This window comes from Pelobates fuscus, chromosome 7 (assembly GCF_036172605.1).
Source record: "Pelobates fuscus isolate aPelFus1 chromosome 7, aPelFus1.pri, whole genome shotgun sequence".
Taxonomy (NCBI): Eukaryota; Metazoa; Chordata; class Amphibia; order Anura; family Pelobatidae; genus Pelobates; species Pelobates fuscus.
This window is the reverse complement of record NC_086323.1, coordinates 185,281,731-185,298,636: the sequence shown is the minus strand read 5'-3', so window position 1 is coordinate 185,298,636 and position 16,906 is coordinate 185,281,731. Positions and strand designations below refer to the sequence as shown.

General features: G+C 39.2%; 1 protein-coding gene across 1 annotated transcript in view; it reads left to right on the top strand.

The window, feature by feature from the left end:
• NUP210 (nucleoporin 210) overlaps nucleotides 1-16,906 on the top strand; it is a 657,387-nt gene that overhangs the window by 330,516 nt on the left and 309,965 nt on the right. The gene's annotated exons all lie outside the window — the stretch shown is intronic.

The window sequence follows — 16,906 nt, the reverse complement described above, 5'->3', positions numbered from 1 at the left end:
TAACCAATACGCACAAAACTCTATACAAAGAAAACTTCCCTGACCTAGTATCAGCAGTCCAGAAGGACTTAGACAGATGGGACAAACCTCATTTCCGATGGATGGGTAGGATAAATATTATCTCAATGAACATCCTCCCACGCATTCTTTATCTCTTGAGCACTATCCCTATACACATCCCGGGCATCTTCTTCCGTAACATACAATCTATGCTTACCAAATTTATCTGGGCCCATAAACGCCCAAGAATTGCTTTCAACTTACTAACCAAACCTAAGGAATTGGGGGTTGGCATGCCCCAACATACAAAAAATACCATAAGGCTATACACCTAGGAAGGATTTTAGAGTGGTCAAGAGAGGGGAACAATAAGGCATGGGTCAACATAGAACAAGCACAAATACAAACTCCACTAAAATCCCTCCCCTGGATTTTAACTAATGATGAGGAGAAATCAACAAGATATCTGCCAACCATCACATCTACTCTTCAAATATGGAAAACCCTACATAGGAACACAGACTTTACACCGACACCTTCCCCCTACTACCCGATATCTCACAACCCTAAATTCCCTCCAGGTAAGAACAATACACTATTAGCTAAACTTCAACTTAGCTCCAAGAATATGGGAGTGACACTACAAGACCTAATCACCACAGAAGGACTCAAACCACTGACGGATCTTACAGACTTGACTCGGCCAACGATGACACAAACGTTCCAATATCATCAGGTTAAACACTTTCTAACTAAAGAAGGACTTTTACAATGGCAACCTAGAGAGGCCACTAGATTTGAAAAGCTATGCCTTCTTCCACCCAAAACTAAAACAATATCCACATGCTATCAATTAATACAAGAAAACACGAATAGTACACTCCCATGGTATACACTAAGAAATGATAAATGGTTCTCTTCCCCAATTGAGGAAAAAAAATGGAAATCGATTTTTATGAAAATGATAAAATCCCACTCTAGCATAGCGATACAAGAAATTAATTATAAATTGCTATCTCAATGGCATATCACCCCCGTAGATGTCAACAAATTTGACCCAACTGCCCCATCATTATGCTGGAGATGTATGAAGGCACAGGGTAATTACCAACACATATGGTGGGAATGCAGTAGAGTAAAAGGATTTTGGAGAGAGGTGCAAAGAATCACCGATCAAACAAGTAACATATCATTACCAGTCACCCCGGAGGCACTTCTATTCTACCTAATCCCTATCCCCATAAAAAAATTCAAAAATTCTCTAGTACTACACCTCCTAACCGCAGCCAAACTTGTGATAGCAGGTCTCTGGAAAACTAGTGGTAGGCCGTCAAGGAGGGAGTGGTTTCTGAAAATTGAAAACATTAATAGAATGGAGGAGCTAAGATTATCCTCGTTAGGCAAACCCCAACTCTATCACACAATTTGGGATCCATGGAATTCCTATCTACAAAATCCAAAATAAGTTAGAATAAGCTGGGGACTAAGTAACGTCTTGAACAAATATTTGTAATTAGGGGATAAATGGACAAGGTTACAATACTCTCACCCTCCATGATTATAATATAATATCCCAAATGTACACGAAGGCGGGAATTGTTTTTCCTTCAACTTTAATGGGAAATTGTTTACCTCACTATTATATTAAAGTGAACCAACAATGTTTTACCAATATAAAAATGTAACCCTTATGTACAATGTTATAACTATGCACCTGTATCACCAAGTGTATGTGAATTGAAACGTTTAATATGCAAAAAAGATAAATAAAAGTAAAAAAAAAAAAAAAAATACTGTATAATGTGTCCCCTGTTGTATAGTTTAAAACTACTGCATAATGTCTTTGTGCACCAAATACCGGCAAGATGGCACCGTGTAGAAAAGTCCAAACAGTGTCTGTGAGTTAAAATGGCTGCCATCCATTGTTCTCACCATGTGCTTCATCCATTGTTCTCACCATGTGCCTCTGATACATGAAATGGTGGCCACCCAGTAACTCCACAGTATGTCCCCAGATGGTTCTTAAAGGGCCAGTAGCGCTATTCAACATCCCATGAATCCCAGCCATTGTACTTAAAGGGTCCCATCTTTCTGGGACCATAATCACTTGGCAGGAGCTGAGCCATCAGCCTCCTCCAGGAAACTGGAGCGTACTCTGCTATAGGACCCAGTCCGCTACAAACATTGATACGTATATGTAATGCCGGTCCTTACTGTAAATATGTGATAATACACCAATGACAAGACATAACACCTACACCCAGCTTAAATTATCACAACCAACCTATTTTATTGAATGTTAACTTGTTATCTGTTACATTGTTGAATACTGATCAGAAAACTATGTAAAAGATTGAACTACTGGACTCAATGTTACATAATTACGATTGTATGTTTCTTGGAAAAACAAATAAACAATTATAAAAAAAAAAAAAAAGTCAGGGGAACCTCATGTGAGAATCCCTGGTTTGGTATTTCATAAAACTAACTAATTGAATGAAATGTCTTCACTCAGTGTCCCCAGGTCTCCTAGTGTATGTGTCCCCATGTCTCAGTGCCCCCTAGTGTATCCGTGTCCCCAGGTCTCGGAGTAACCCCTAGTGTCTCAGAACCGCCTAGTGTCTCAGTGGTCCCAAGTGTCCCTCTGTCTCCCAGTGTCCCCTAGTGTCTGTGTCCCCATATCTTCCTGCAGCCTTTCCCCCAATCCCTCACTTACTCGAGCTGTAGGCTGTCTTTGCAGGCTCGAAGCTGCTTTCTTGACTCTCTGTGCAGAGCTGCTCCCCCGGTGGATCAGTGAGTAGAGAGAGGCAGGGAGGGAGATGCTGTAACTTCCTATCCCTGCCTCTCTCCACACACACAACAACCCCTACTGGCCAGTGCTGGTATCGTTTATACTGAGACATATATCTATATCGCCGGTATTACTGCAATACTGGCACCGACTTGGCAGCCTCAAATACTGGAGAGAAAAGCCGGCCAGGTGGCAACACTAAGAATAGTGTGTTTTTTAATTAAAATGTTTAACAATAGTCCTATTACATGGGCATGGGTCTGGAGCTGCAGCTCTACCAGCCCCTATGTCTATGAAACAGTCTGATTTTTAAACATACCCAGTCCAGCATAGAACTCAGAGCTCCATCAGCTGTTCCATGGCCATTTGAAACATGTAGCCTTCTGGAAGACTGACATTTCATTATATTTCTACATACCCTGTTAATTTTGTTGTATGTGTATGTTTTTATATTTAGTGACTATTATTTAGTTTTATTATTTTCAATGTATACATTGTCATGTCTTTGTAACTATAGCCTGTGCTAATCATGCAACATATTTTATCACCTTTGTCTTTGTCCATCATGTTAAAAGTTAGTTTAACCAGCTCAGGCCCATATATATTTCTTGTTACTTGTTTAATGGTTTTATTTCCCTACTTCAGGGGTAGGCAACCTTCGGCTCTACAGATGTTGTGGACTACATCTCCCTTGATGCTTTGCCAGCAATATGGCTGTAAAAGCATTATGGGAGATGTAGTCCAAAACATATGTAGAGCCGAAGGTTGCCTACCCCTGCCCTACTTAAATACCTCTGTAATTCTCAATCTTAGCTTTTGTTTTTTCCTTAAATGACCTTAAATCAAATGTCCATCTATGCACCATCCCCCCCCCATCTCTTAGCCCATCTGACCCTAATATACATCTCTCTCTCACAGTCTGATTTTTAAACATACCCAGTCCAGCATAGAACTCAGAGTTACATCAGCTGTTCCATGGCCATTTAAAACAGGTAGATACAAATACAAAAAGAGAAGTCCTGCGCTCACTCCCATCACTAATGGGCCGGCAGCAATGACTACAGCACACATCAGCCCCAATATATAGTAAAAAACCAAAAAAAAAGAAAAAGTTACCAGCGCTCTCTCCTTAATCCCTATGTATATTTAGACAAATAGAGGTCATTTAGTTGCTCCAATGGCCATTGGAGGGAATGCCTGCCTGCCAACGTCAAGGCAGATCCCCCTAATGCGGGTCCTACACTGACCCTTCAGCCTGCTTCCTTGAGCTTCTGTAAATATACATAGGGATTAAGGATCGAGCACTGGTAACTTTTTTCTTTTCTTTGGTTTTTACTATATATTGGGGCTGATGTGTACTGTAGTCATTGCTGCCAGTCCAGTAGTGATGGGAGTGAGCTCAGGACTTGTTTTTATTTTTTTGTATTTGTATTTACTTTGTATCACACAGCCTTGTTACAATGCTGCCGCCCATCCCGTGTGTTCCTTATTAAGGGTTAATAAGTATATAGGGGTGTATATATATAAAAAAAAAAACCCTTTTCTGTCTCATTAGAGATATCTTTGTCAAAAGCTCAAGGAAGCAGGCTGAAAGGTCAGTGTAGGACCCTCTCTACGGGGGTCTGCCTTGACGTTGGCAGGCGGCATTCCCTCCAATGGACATTGGAGCTGGCATTCCGGGCATTCCCTCCAATGGCCATTTGTCTAAATATACACAGGGATTAGGAGAGAGTGCAGGCAACTTTTTATTTTCTTTGGTTTTTACTTTAAAATGTAGAGCAATACATTAAATTGCAGGGTGACAAGCTAAAATGCATATGATAAAAGTCGATATGGCCTAGTGTGGGCCAAATACAGTAAGCAGAATGAGGCATCATTGCCAAATACATTAAGTAGAATGAGGCATCACTGCTAAATACAGTAAGCAGAATTAGGCATGGTATGTACAATTGGAATAGGCTGAATTAATAGTGACATTTTCAATATCAGAATGGCTGAACAAACAAACTTACAGTTTTGTTGAAAAACATAACGGTTATGGATGCCACGGTTGGGCTGGACGTGGCAGTGCCCCATGAGCTTCTATTGAGGCGGCTGTTTAGTAGATTAAGGTAAAACAAATACTTGTGTGGGCCACACTAGGCCAAAAAACAGCTTGTTTGGAGTTTAGGCAGTCTGTGTTGATGACCTTCAAATTGGAAGTAGATGGTTCTGTACTGAACCAGAAAGTCTCATCACCCTGCATCTCATCAAACCAATTATGGTAGGGTAGGGAAGGGGGGAGTCCCTTTTAAATTGTTTTATGCATAATAACATGTGTTGTTATACAATGCCATTGGGGTTTCCTGGTTCTGTCATCCCTGCACCTATTTCATGCTAACAGTGCCATCTTTTGAGAATTAAAGTCTTCAAAGCCTTTAAGCCTGAGCATTGTGGGAGTTAGCCCCTCTAATATTTGAGATGACCGGTCAAGTTGAGTGTCCAATGGTCAGGTGAATGCAGATTCTGCCACTCTCTGTGATTCTCTGATCCCAGAATCCCCTGAGACCACATCCACAGCCCCAATGTGCATTGAGTCTACAGCTGTAGTCACAAGGAATGCATTTCTAAGCATCCCCCACAACATGCATTTGTGTTTTTATTATTTTTTTCCACTCCTTTTTTAAAAGACCACATGTACCGTATATACTCGAGTATAAGCCGACCCGAGTATAAGCCGAGGCCCCTAATTTTACCCCAAAAAACTGGGAAAACATATTGACTCGAGTATAAGACTAGGGTGGGAAATGCAGCAGCTACTGGTAAATTTCTAAATAAAATTAGATCCTAAAAAAAATTAAAAATAATAATTGGATATTTATACAGTGCGTGTATATAATGAGTGCAGTGTGTGTGTATGAATGCAGTGTGTGTGTGTATGTGTGTGAGTGCAGTGTGTGTGTGTGTGTGTGTGTGTTGCAGAGCCTTGGTGGGGGGTGGGCAATTTTATTATTATTATTTTTTAATTATTTTTATATTTTTTATTTTATTGAATTATTATTTTTATTATTATTATTTATTTATTTTTAATTTTTTATTTTTGCTTTATTTTTGCTGTGCAGGTGGGTACAAGGAATCAACAGACTCCACAACAGCGTATTGCAAGATATACATTGGCGTAACAGTGGCATGAGAGTCTGCACTAATTTTATAATTTTAACAAGCGTGGTTAAACAGTTGTGTCGTCAGCGTGAAATTAAATAAAATGCAACAAGATAACTGTCGTTCAACATGGCTAAATCGGCATTTGAGCTAGGTATACGTGTGAAAGAAATAGTGAGCTGATTTTGTCGTTCAGACATAAGTTAAGGTCATTGTCAATATGCTAGGTAGGTATGTATAGGGGTCACAAGTTTATCAAGCTTAGGTACCTAACTAAGACATTGGGGGTAGGGTTAGATGTCAGGCTTATGATGCTCTATGTGGAGGCACGGTTCTCAGAACATGACTAAAAAACATTGCTATATCTTGCCCAAGAGTCAAGATAGCATCATTGAATAATCTAGACATAACATGTGTAAATCAGATAAAAGAGACAAAACATCAATCATACTAGGACTGCTTAAGTGTGTAATTTTCGGTTGATTACGTGTTGGTGAAGCAGGATTATTGTAATGACCCTCGGGGTCGTGCCATCTGTAATGCCCATAGGAGGCGTTTAACAAGGTAGAATACAAAATTAAATAAAATATTGACGGACATTTCACCTGCCCCTCTATTTATAAAGTACGGTATAATCAGGCTTTCGGTGACAAGTTCGGCATGTGAAAATAACATTCAAACTCTAGGTTGCACCGCAGGCAACAGCTGAGGGAAATGACACAAGAACAATTTGTAAATTTTATGTCTACAATAGCTGCCTGAGCTAGTGGCACAATATATATAGCGATGCCCATGGTATGACCTGTGCTGTGCGCTTGAGTAAATGTATCCCTATACGGGGTATGCTAGGGGCAGCGGGTTTCATGCTGTGCAGACAGCAAATATAGGCGCTTCTGATAAAAGTACCCATGTGAGGCAGTGTGGCAGGCGTTTCAGGGTTACACATGGCTGTGCTGGAGTGATAGTCAGGCCTCTGGTAATACACCAATGGGCAGTAATTGAAGCAACTAAAACCTGAGGCCTGGCACCTGTTTTCAAGGTTGAATTTTAAGTTAGAGGCAAATATATGTAACCCAGACTAACAGCATACACTGTTATTGCGATCAAGGCATATTGGCTAGGCATGGTAACCGACTCTAAACAGGAGCATTGCATATTAGGGCTTAGTTACTAAAGCGTGTGGCCACGTCTCCTGGGCTCTCTAGCTTACAATTATACTGCTTAGGTCTAAGGTGGAGCAGATTTAACATTACTTTTCCCTTAGAATAAACATAAGTAACCACAACATGCAAGGTAAGAGTTATGAGCGGCATACATTTTCCTCTATACAGGAGGGATTCAGGAGACCTTATTATTATACTATAAAAGAGGGAAATATATATCGAAATGTATATCGAGTTCTATAACTTGTCTAAGTTAAATAAACAAAATCCATCTGCAGAAATGAAAACTAAAATAAATGATGTACAAAAACAAATTAATTTAAAAGTGGAAGAAAAAATTAAATTAAATATTTACAAATTAAGATTAAAAAACTATTGTACAGGTAACAGAGCTAATAAAAATTTGTCAAAAAGACTACAAAATTACCACGCAAAAAATCGAGTAGAACAACTGATAGATGGCCAAAAGGTCTATTCTACACCCGCTGCAATAGGGGAGAGATTCAATCAATTTTATGAAGATCTATATAACCTCAAAATGTCCCCTAATCTAATGGATATTCAAAACTATTTAGCGGACACTCAGATCCCAAAAGTTTCAGCGCATGATCTATTAATTTTAAATAGGATTATTTCGGCTGATGAAGTTAAATTCCAAATAAATAGACTCCCTATTAATAAAACCCCGGGCCCTGACGGTTTTACGAATCTATATTATAAACAGATGCAGTCCTTATTAATCAATCCTTTAACAGACATGTTTAATCAAATAGCTCTAAACAAACTTTTTCCAACTGAATTACTACAGGCTAATATTATTCCGATATTGAAACCTGATAAAATTAGTAACAACCCTAGTAATTATAGACCTATAGCTTTGATTAATGTGGATATGAAGATCTATGCGGCCATAATTGCTGACAGAATTAAGACTATTATTGCGACATTGATTCATCCAGATCAGATAGGGTTTGTCCCGGGTAGGCAAGCATCAAACAACACTAGAAGAATAATTGACACTCTAGACTGGGCTAACAGATATCGGATTTCCTTCCTGGCCCTGTCATTAGATGCCGAAAAAGCATTCGACAGGGTCGGGTGGGGTTATCTTAGCGAACTTCTTATTGCGTTTGGGTTCACTGGATGGATACACGACGCCATTATGGCTCTGTATTCCTCCCCTACAGCGAGAACGGTAGGACCAAATATCACAGCAGGGTGGTTTGCACTTAAAAACGGCACACGACAAGGATGTCCTCTTTCCCCCCTGCTGTATATCTTGTCTATTGAGCCTTTGGCAATCAATATTAGGAATAATCCTTTGATCCAAGGTGTCCATACGAATTCGATGGATGCTAAAATATCATTATACGCGGACGATGCGTTACTCACTCTTACATCCCCAGAGTCTTCTCTAAAATTTCTAATGATCGAAATTAATAAATATTCTACAATTTCGAACTTTAAGCTAAATATAACCAAATCCACAGTAATGTATGTGAATATGAACAATGACCTGGTAAACACTTTAGCCCACGCCTATAAATTCGTATGGACAGACTTGGAATTAAATTATCTAGGACTATATATAACTGCCAAAGTGACAGCTATAATGGAGAGGAATATAATGTTCTTTATGAGAAATATGAATCTCAAACTAAAAAGATGGAAAAATTTAGAAACTTCCTGGCAAGGCAAAATAAATATTATTAATGCGTATATATTGCCTAAATGGCTATACTTATTCTCTATGATTCCACTCAAAGTCCCTGGGCCCTGGTTGGCTATGATTCAATCCAGTTTCAATAATTTTATATGGAATAATAAAAAACCTAGAATTGCTCAAAAGATATTAACTAGAAAACTGTCTAACGGAGGTTTAAACTTTCCTAGTATTACCTACAGTTATCATGCTAATATTATTAGACATATCTACCTCCTTCAGGACCCTGAGCAGGTCTTAGAATCATGGTATACTATTGAATCTGAAATGGTCCAAACAGATAGACTGCAACACTCGATGTGGATAGTTACAAAGAACTCTCTAATGAATTTGTTTAAGAACTCAACGATACTATTCCAAATCCTAGAAGAGTGGTTATTAATTAAGAAAAAACTAGCCCTAGGAAATATGATACCCAAATCATGCACAATTGACATACTGCAAATTCTTATAGAAGATCTTTCTTTAAAGAATTGGGCTAACGCTGATAGAATAAAGTTTTCACAAATTATGCAAGGAGATAATATTTTGCCATTTCAGAGCATAATTGATATTTTCCACATTCCACGCAGGGAAATTTTTACTTATCTGCGGATAAAAAACTATATCCATAAAAATGTGCTCAAATCGTCTTCTATCTATGCGAAAAAGTTGGAAGTTATATTTAAGTCTCAACCCATTAAAAAGAGCATGTCTGTCGCCTTATCAATGCTGGAAGTTCTTAAAGAGTCCCCATATAGTTTGATTAAGAAGTGGGAACAAGATTTAGAACTGCAAATTTCTTTAGACGACTGGAACTCCTCTTTGAGTTGGGTGAATAAATATATCCATTGTCTGAACCTGTCGGAATGCCACTTCAAAGTTCTCTATAGATGGTATTATACACCTGCTAGACTAGCTAAAATGTTTCATTCTTCTGATCCAACTTGTTGGAGATGTGGTAGCCATTTAGGTACTTACATACATATCTGGTGGACATGTCCAGCTGTTAAGTCTATCTGGTCTTGGGCGTTTAATATTTTCTCATTAATGACTACAAACAGAATTCCGGAGAATGCTGCTTCGGCTATTTTACATCTGAATTTGTCTTTCGATTCACAAAGAGATTTCTGTTTTGCCATTCATTCTTTGGTTGCGGTTAAAATCATTATCGCAAGACACTGGAAAGTATCTAAGTCGTTTGAAAAAAGACTATTGATAGACCAAATTAGATTCCAATTATCAATGGAATATGAGTTGATCAATAATGCGACTTTTACCTCTAAGAAAAAAAGATGGTATTGTGAATGGTTAGACAAATATAGTATACTATTTGGATAGTTCTACTATGGCTATAGTGGATATCTGTATAGATAGAGAAAGAAGGGATAAAATTAAAACAGAAGCCAATAACCTCAGTTCATGGAAAGGGAGTTGTTTGTTAGGATGCTCTAAGGAAATTTTTTTTTTTTTTTTTTTTTTTTTTCCTTTTTGTCTGTTGTTGTTTTGTTTTTTTTTTTCTGTCGTGGTCAATCTATGTTAGTATGCTGCTATGCTGCTGTGCTGGTTTATAATTGAATATGCGATTACTGTGTTTGATTATGTACCATCTATCACTTATATATTTGTTTGATACTTGTGTACACTTGTTGATCTGTATTAGTTTCAGTATACTCGTTGTCTATGTTAAATAACAATGAAAAACTTTTTCAATTAAGATATAATAAAAAAAAAAAAAAGAGGGAAACAAATATACTGGGCCTCTGGTCACACATTTAAATTAGTAAACTCGGAAACCGAACACAAATAAATGATTCAGAGGGCTGTGCGCCTCACCAATTGCTGTATAAATGGAGATCTGTGAGTCCCAGAATGCATACAGTTGATTAACTCTCATTATATGATGAAAGTGAAAACTAAAATAAAAATCATATTCAAAAAGAAAAAGTTAACTTTTGTTGCCTCCGGGTAATCAGTCTCGAGTCTCTGCATTATGAGCAGGGGCACAGGCTGTGAGCCGTGCAACGTGTCAGTCCAGGCTGCTTCAGCCAATGCCTGTTTTGGAGGCCTTATCTGCATACCTGGGGCGGCGGATTTCATGTATAGTTGCTTGGCCATGCCGTTGGAGCGCTGTCACCCCTGTTGCGTTGGGCACCTGTGGAGGTCTTGGCTTCACCGATCTCAAAAGAACTTTCCCACGCTGTGTAAAATGACACAGAGCACTGTGATTGGATGGCTTGAAATCCATCCAATCACAGTGCTCCGTGTCATTTTGCACAGCATGGGAAAATTCAAAAGAACTTTCCCACTCTGTGTAATATGACACAGAGCACTGTGATTGGGTGGCTTTCAAGCCATCCAATCACAGTGCTCTGTGTCATTTTACAAGCGTGGGAAAGTTCTTTGGAATTTTCCCACGCTGTGTAAAATGACAAAGAGCACTCTGATTGGCTTAAACCCACCAATCAGAGTGTTCTTAGCCTAATTGCAGGGCGGGGCAAGGCTTTAGAAGCCTTCCCCCGCCCTGTGGAGCTCAGTCTGCGCGGAGCCCTCCATGGGTGAAGTTGGTTTATTTTTTTTTGCGCTCGGGTTTTTTCTTTTTCGTCTGTTTTTTTTTTTTTGCGCTCGGGTTTTTTATTTTATTTTTAGTTCGACGGGTATGATGAATTTTTATTTGGCCTTTTTGGGGTCTGAAGAAAGAAGATTTTAGAAAAAAGAAGACGTCAAAAGGTAAGTTTATTTTTATTTTTTTTACAGGTTAGTTATTTTATTCCCCCCTTACTATTTTTAGGGTGAGGGGGGTTGGTAGGGGATAGTTTGTTTTGGGTGGGGGGGGGGTGACTAGGGGCTTGGGACCTTGAATGGGGGGGCGTTTCATTTAGGGCCCCCACCCACCGCTCAGGGGTGGGGGCCGGGGGGGAGGACAGTAGGTCCCCCTCCCTTATTGTTTTATTAGGGCCCCCACCCACCGCGCAGGGGTGGTGGCCAGGGGGGGAGGACAGTAGGTCCCCCCTTATTGTTTTATTAGGGCCCCCACCCACCGCTCAGGGGTGGGGGCCCCGGGGGGAGGACAGTAGGTCCCTCCCATCTTTATTTAGGGCCCCCACCCACCGCTCAGGGGTGGGGGCCAGGGGGGAGGACAGTAGGTCCCCCCTTATTGTTTTATTAGGACCCCACCCAACGCGCAGGGGTGGGGGCCAGGGGGGAGGACAGTAGGTCCACCCCCCCTTATTGTTTTATTAGGGCCCCCACCCACCGCGCAGGGTTGGGGGCCAGGGGGGAGGACAGTAGGACCCCCTTTATTGTTTTATTAGGGCCCCCACCCTCTGCGCAGGGGGGGGCAGGGGGGAGGACAGTAGGTCCCCCCCTTATTGTTTTATTAGGGCCCCCACCCACCGTGCAGGGATGGGCGCCAGGGGGGGGGGGGGTTATTAGGTTTTTTGTTTTTTCACAGTGAGCAGCTATAGGCTGCTCACTGCTTACTACACATGCCCCTACTCACGATATAGCGAGTAGGGGCATATTATTTACTAATACTAAGTAATCTTTACTTATTATTAATAAATTTGGCTGAAAGACCAATTTAGGTCTTTCAGCCTTTTAGTAGATAGCTCCCTGATACCATGGGAATTAGGGAGTTATGCAGTCGCGGCAATGAATAGGATCAGAGTTTCATTCATTAGAATGAAATTCCGATACGAACAAAGTACCGAATTGCATCCTAACACCGATGGAGAAACTCTTCTCATTCTGTTAGGATGCAATTCGGCAGTTTTGACGGCGTTCTGTCTAAGTGACAGGACGTTCAGCAATACTGACAGGAAGCATTGTGGGAACAGGGAGGAAAGCTAGGGATCATGGGAAAATTGCTCTGACCAGCGGAAATGAAGCACACTTTGCTCCTCCGCTGGTCAGAGCTGGTCAAGCGGAGGAATACTCCATAAGGCAAAGAGTCCCTACTTTGTCTTATGATTTTAAAGAAAACTAAAGAAGACAGGAAGAAAAGAATAACAGATCCCGAGAGAGGGGGAGAAGAGGGAGAGATTGAGGAAAGGTAAGTTCGGCATGATAGTGCCGCTTTAACCCCTTAAGGACACATGACATGTGTGACATGTCATGATTCCCTTTTATTCCAGAAGTTTGGTCCTTAAGGGGTTAAGGAGCTAAGTGGGGAAATAAGTGAACCTCTGTATTTAATTTTTCAAGATTCTTTTGTTTCAGGTATTGTACCGGAGGATTGGAGGAAGGCAGATGTTGTTCCTATATTTAAAAAAGGGTTCAAAATCCTTGCCTGGAAATTATAGACCTGTGAACTTAACTTCTGTGACTGGGAAATTATTTGAACGGCTATTAAGGGATAATATTCAGGAATTCATTGGGAAGAACTTTGTTATTAGCAATAATCAGCATGGTTTTATGAAACATAGGTCATGTCAAACTAACCTAATTGCATTCTACGAATAAGTACCGTAAGTAGAAATATAGATTAGGGTGTTGCAGTGGATGTGATCTACTTGGATTTTGCCAAGGCATTTGATACGTTCCTCACAATAGGTTAGTCTTCAAACTAAAATAAATTGGTCTAGATGAATATTTTTGTTCTTGGGTAGAACATTGGCTTAAGGATAGAGTACAAAGAGTTGTCATAAATAGTACATTTTAAAAGCTTGACACAAGTGGTAAGTGGTGTCCCTCAGAGTTCTGTTTTGGGACCGCTTCTATTTAACATATTTATAAATGATCTTGAAATGGGCATTGAAAGCCATGTATCAGTGTTTGCAGATGACACAAAAGTTTGTAAAGTAATAAAATGTGAGCAGGATGTTGCCTTGCTGCAGAGGGATTTGGATAGATTGGGGGACTGGGCACTAAAATGGCAGATGAAATTTAACGTAGAAATATGCAACGTTATGCACTTTGGGGTTAAGAATGCACAAGCAATTTACACCCTAAATGGTAGTGAACTAGTAATAACCACACACAAGAAGGATATGGGAATTGCCAGTAAGGTTTTGTCATGTATAAATAGGGGCATAAATTCGAGATGAAAATATAATTTTGTTTCTTTATAAATCGCTGGTAAGACCACACCTTGAATATGCTGTGCAATTTTGGGCACCTGTTCTAAAGAAAGATATCATGGCACTAGAAAAAGTGCAGAGACGAGCTACAAAATTGATAAAAATAATGGAGCATTTTAGTTATGAAGAAAGGTTAAAAAAATTAAATCTCTTTAGTTTGGAAAAACGGCGCCTAAGAGGGGATATGATAACATTATACAAATATATTTGGGGCCAGTACAAACCATTATCTGGAAATCTATTCATAAACAGGGCTATACATAGGACACAAGGTCACACATTTAGGCTTGAAGAAAGGAGATTTCATCTAAGGCAAAGAAAAAGTTTGAGCAAAGAAAAAGTTAGAGCAATAAGGATATGAAATGCTTTGCCTGAAGAGGTGGTTTTGTCAGAGTCTATACAGATGTTTAAACTGCAATTGGATAAATACTTGCAAAAACATAACATACAGGGATATAATTTGTAATTAGTGGGGAAATAGCTGCTTGATCCAAGGAGACATCTGACTGCTATTTTGGGGTCGAGAAGGAATTTTTTACCTAGTTTGTTGCAAAATTGGAAGCACTTCAGACTGGGTTTTTTGCCTTCTTTTGGATTAACAGCAAAAGCATATGTGAGGAAGGCTGAACTTGATGGACGCAAGTCTCTTTTCAGCTATGTAACTATGTTTATGTAATGCAATGGCAATACACAGTACAAAGCTACAGCATCAACTGTCAAGACAAGATTTATGAGTGTACTTCACAGACAGAAAGTAAAACTTCACACAGCCCAGTGAAAAGCCATAAAACATTGGCTAACGGTTAGATTAACTGAATAACCCTTTCAATGCTGGCTAGATCCTCCTAGGCATATACTATCCTATTCTCGTGTAATTTTCAATTAAATAGCATTTAACCCTTTAAGGATACATGACGTGTGTGACATGTCATGATTCCATTTTATTCCAGAAGTTTGGTCTTTAAGGGGTTAAACCAACCCATTAATCATTTCCTTGAACCATCCAATAAGAATAATCTACCTGATTCTATAAGCCAAATTTTAATTTGCCTAAAAAAGATATCTTATCTTATTTAGAGCAAATCAATACACCTGGATAAAAACAGCGGTATGCGAACACATGATATAACATTAATATATAATTATTCTTAATTCCACCTGCAGAATGGAATGTTTATAACTATATATTCATTAGTTAACTAAGATTTCTAAATATTGAAATCTGACCGTGATTTATCCAGTCATATATCATGCTATTAGATTTTTAATTAATTTAGATTAAATAAATCCAGCATAATTACCAGTTAAGTAGATATTCTCATCAGAGGAGTAGGTAGTCCCAGGAACTTGAATGCGTGTATGATTGGTTGTATGGAGGTATGTAAGTAATAGTAAAAAGTAAGTGTCAAGGAGTGTTTCTTGAGTTGGGTCCAAGAGAGTTTGAAAGTTGAGTTAGTTCTAGAGTGAATATCTGTCCTGGATATCTCTGAATGTCCGAATCTGAAAGCCCAAACTAACCCTCTCTTCCCTTTGTCCTAACTTTTAAAGGGAAAGGTTCTCTGTACGTCATTAGTTGATAAGGCCAATAGGAAACTGAAGGTGTGGTCAACCTGCAGATTGCAATTTAGGTATTTAGTCCATAGAGGCAGTCTTGCCTCACTAAACCTTCCTATCCAGGAAACAGTAAACTTTTCCTGATGACGATTTTGACGTCATTTGGCTTATCTAAAATGACTACCATAACTTAAATTTGCCGTCAGTTCAAAGTATTTGCCTCAGTCTTTGTGGCAACAACTTTGATCGTAATTTCTAGAATCTACATGTCTAAACTCAATTTCACCCCTTACTTACGATGGGACCTTGTTAAATTTAGAAAGTAAAATTAATTACTTAGTCTTCTCTGTCACTAATGTCTGTGTTTAAAATTATTTCTATTCTATTAACATTTAAACAGAGCATCCCATCCCCCTGCTTCATTGCTTATCACTTGGCTTGTTTATATAATGTATTCCTTAGCTCAGGTTCAGAGGCTAGTTACGTGAAGCAAGACAAAATTAAGTGTATTTGTTATCCTGAAGATAGCAAAATTGAGTCGCTCTGTTCTTAGTGACTCTGGCAATATACACTTTTAATTTCTATCATAGCACAACATGTCTGCCAATATAAATATCCTGACAAAACTCAGACTCTAGTAGGCACAAAGCTTGTGGCCAAAAGATGCAGGCCACACACCAGCCTGGGGAGAAAAGGACAGTAGGAGTACCTGCGCACCAGCGGCCTCCCACAGACCACCAGCAGACACCAACCGTCTCCCATCAGCAGGAATCGGTTAAAATAGACTTTATCTCAAGCCCACAGAGCTCTCATCATTCTCCTACTGAGCAGCTATTTCAGTTATTTTAGCCAGCTTGTTTAAAAAGATTTGAACTACCTAGATTCAATAGCATTGTGTTTCTCAATGCGTTGTCAGTGTTTTAGCACTGTTTTAAAAATGGTTGTCTCACTGCGGCTCCAGACTTATAATATAAGTTCCAGACGACAGTGATCTATAAGAAAATGTATAGGGTACTGTAGAGTATTAGCCTACTTAAGTAAATGTGTTAGACTCTTGTCTCCTACCTATCATAAATCTTGAAGCTACTATGTCTGTCATGTCAATTTACTTCTTGTAGACACACCTCTTGCTATTGTTACTCATATTTGCTAATCTCCTGACTTACTCAGCATTACTCTAACATAAACAAACAAAAAAAAAAAAAGTACAGTTTTAATCCTATGTCACAGATTGTCAGCTTTAAAAAGGTCTGTAATCCTGTTGTGGCATTGCAGATATGTTTGTACCTCCTGTTGCACAATTAAAATACATAATTTTAAATAAATATATAAATCTATCAAATAGTATTGCTGTGAAAATTTAAGTACCGTATATACTCGAGTATGAGCTGAGTGCTGAAAAACCCCAACTTGGCTTATACTCGAGTCAGTGTCTGTATTATGGCAATTTACATTGCCATAACACAGACTGGGG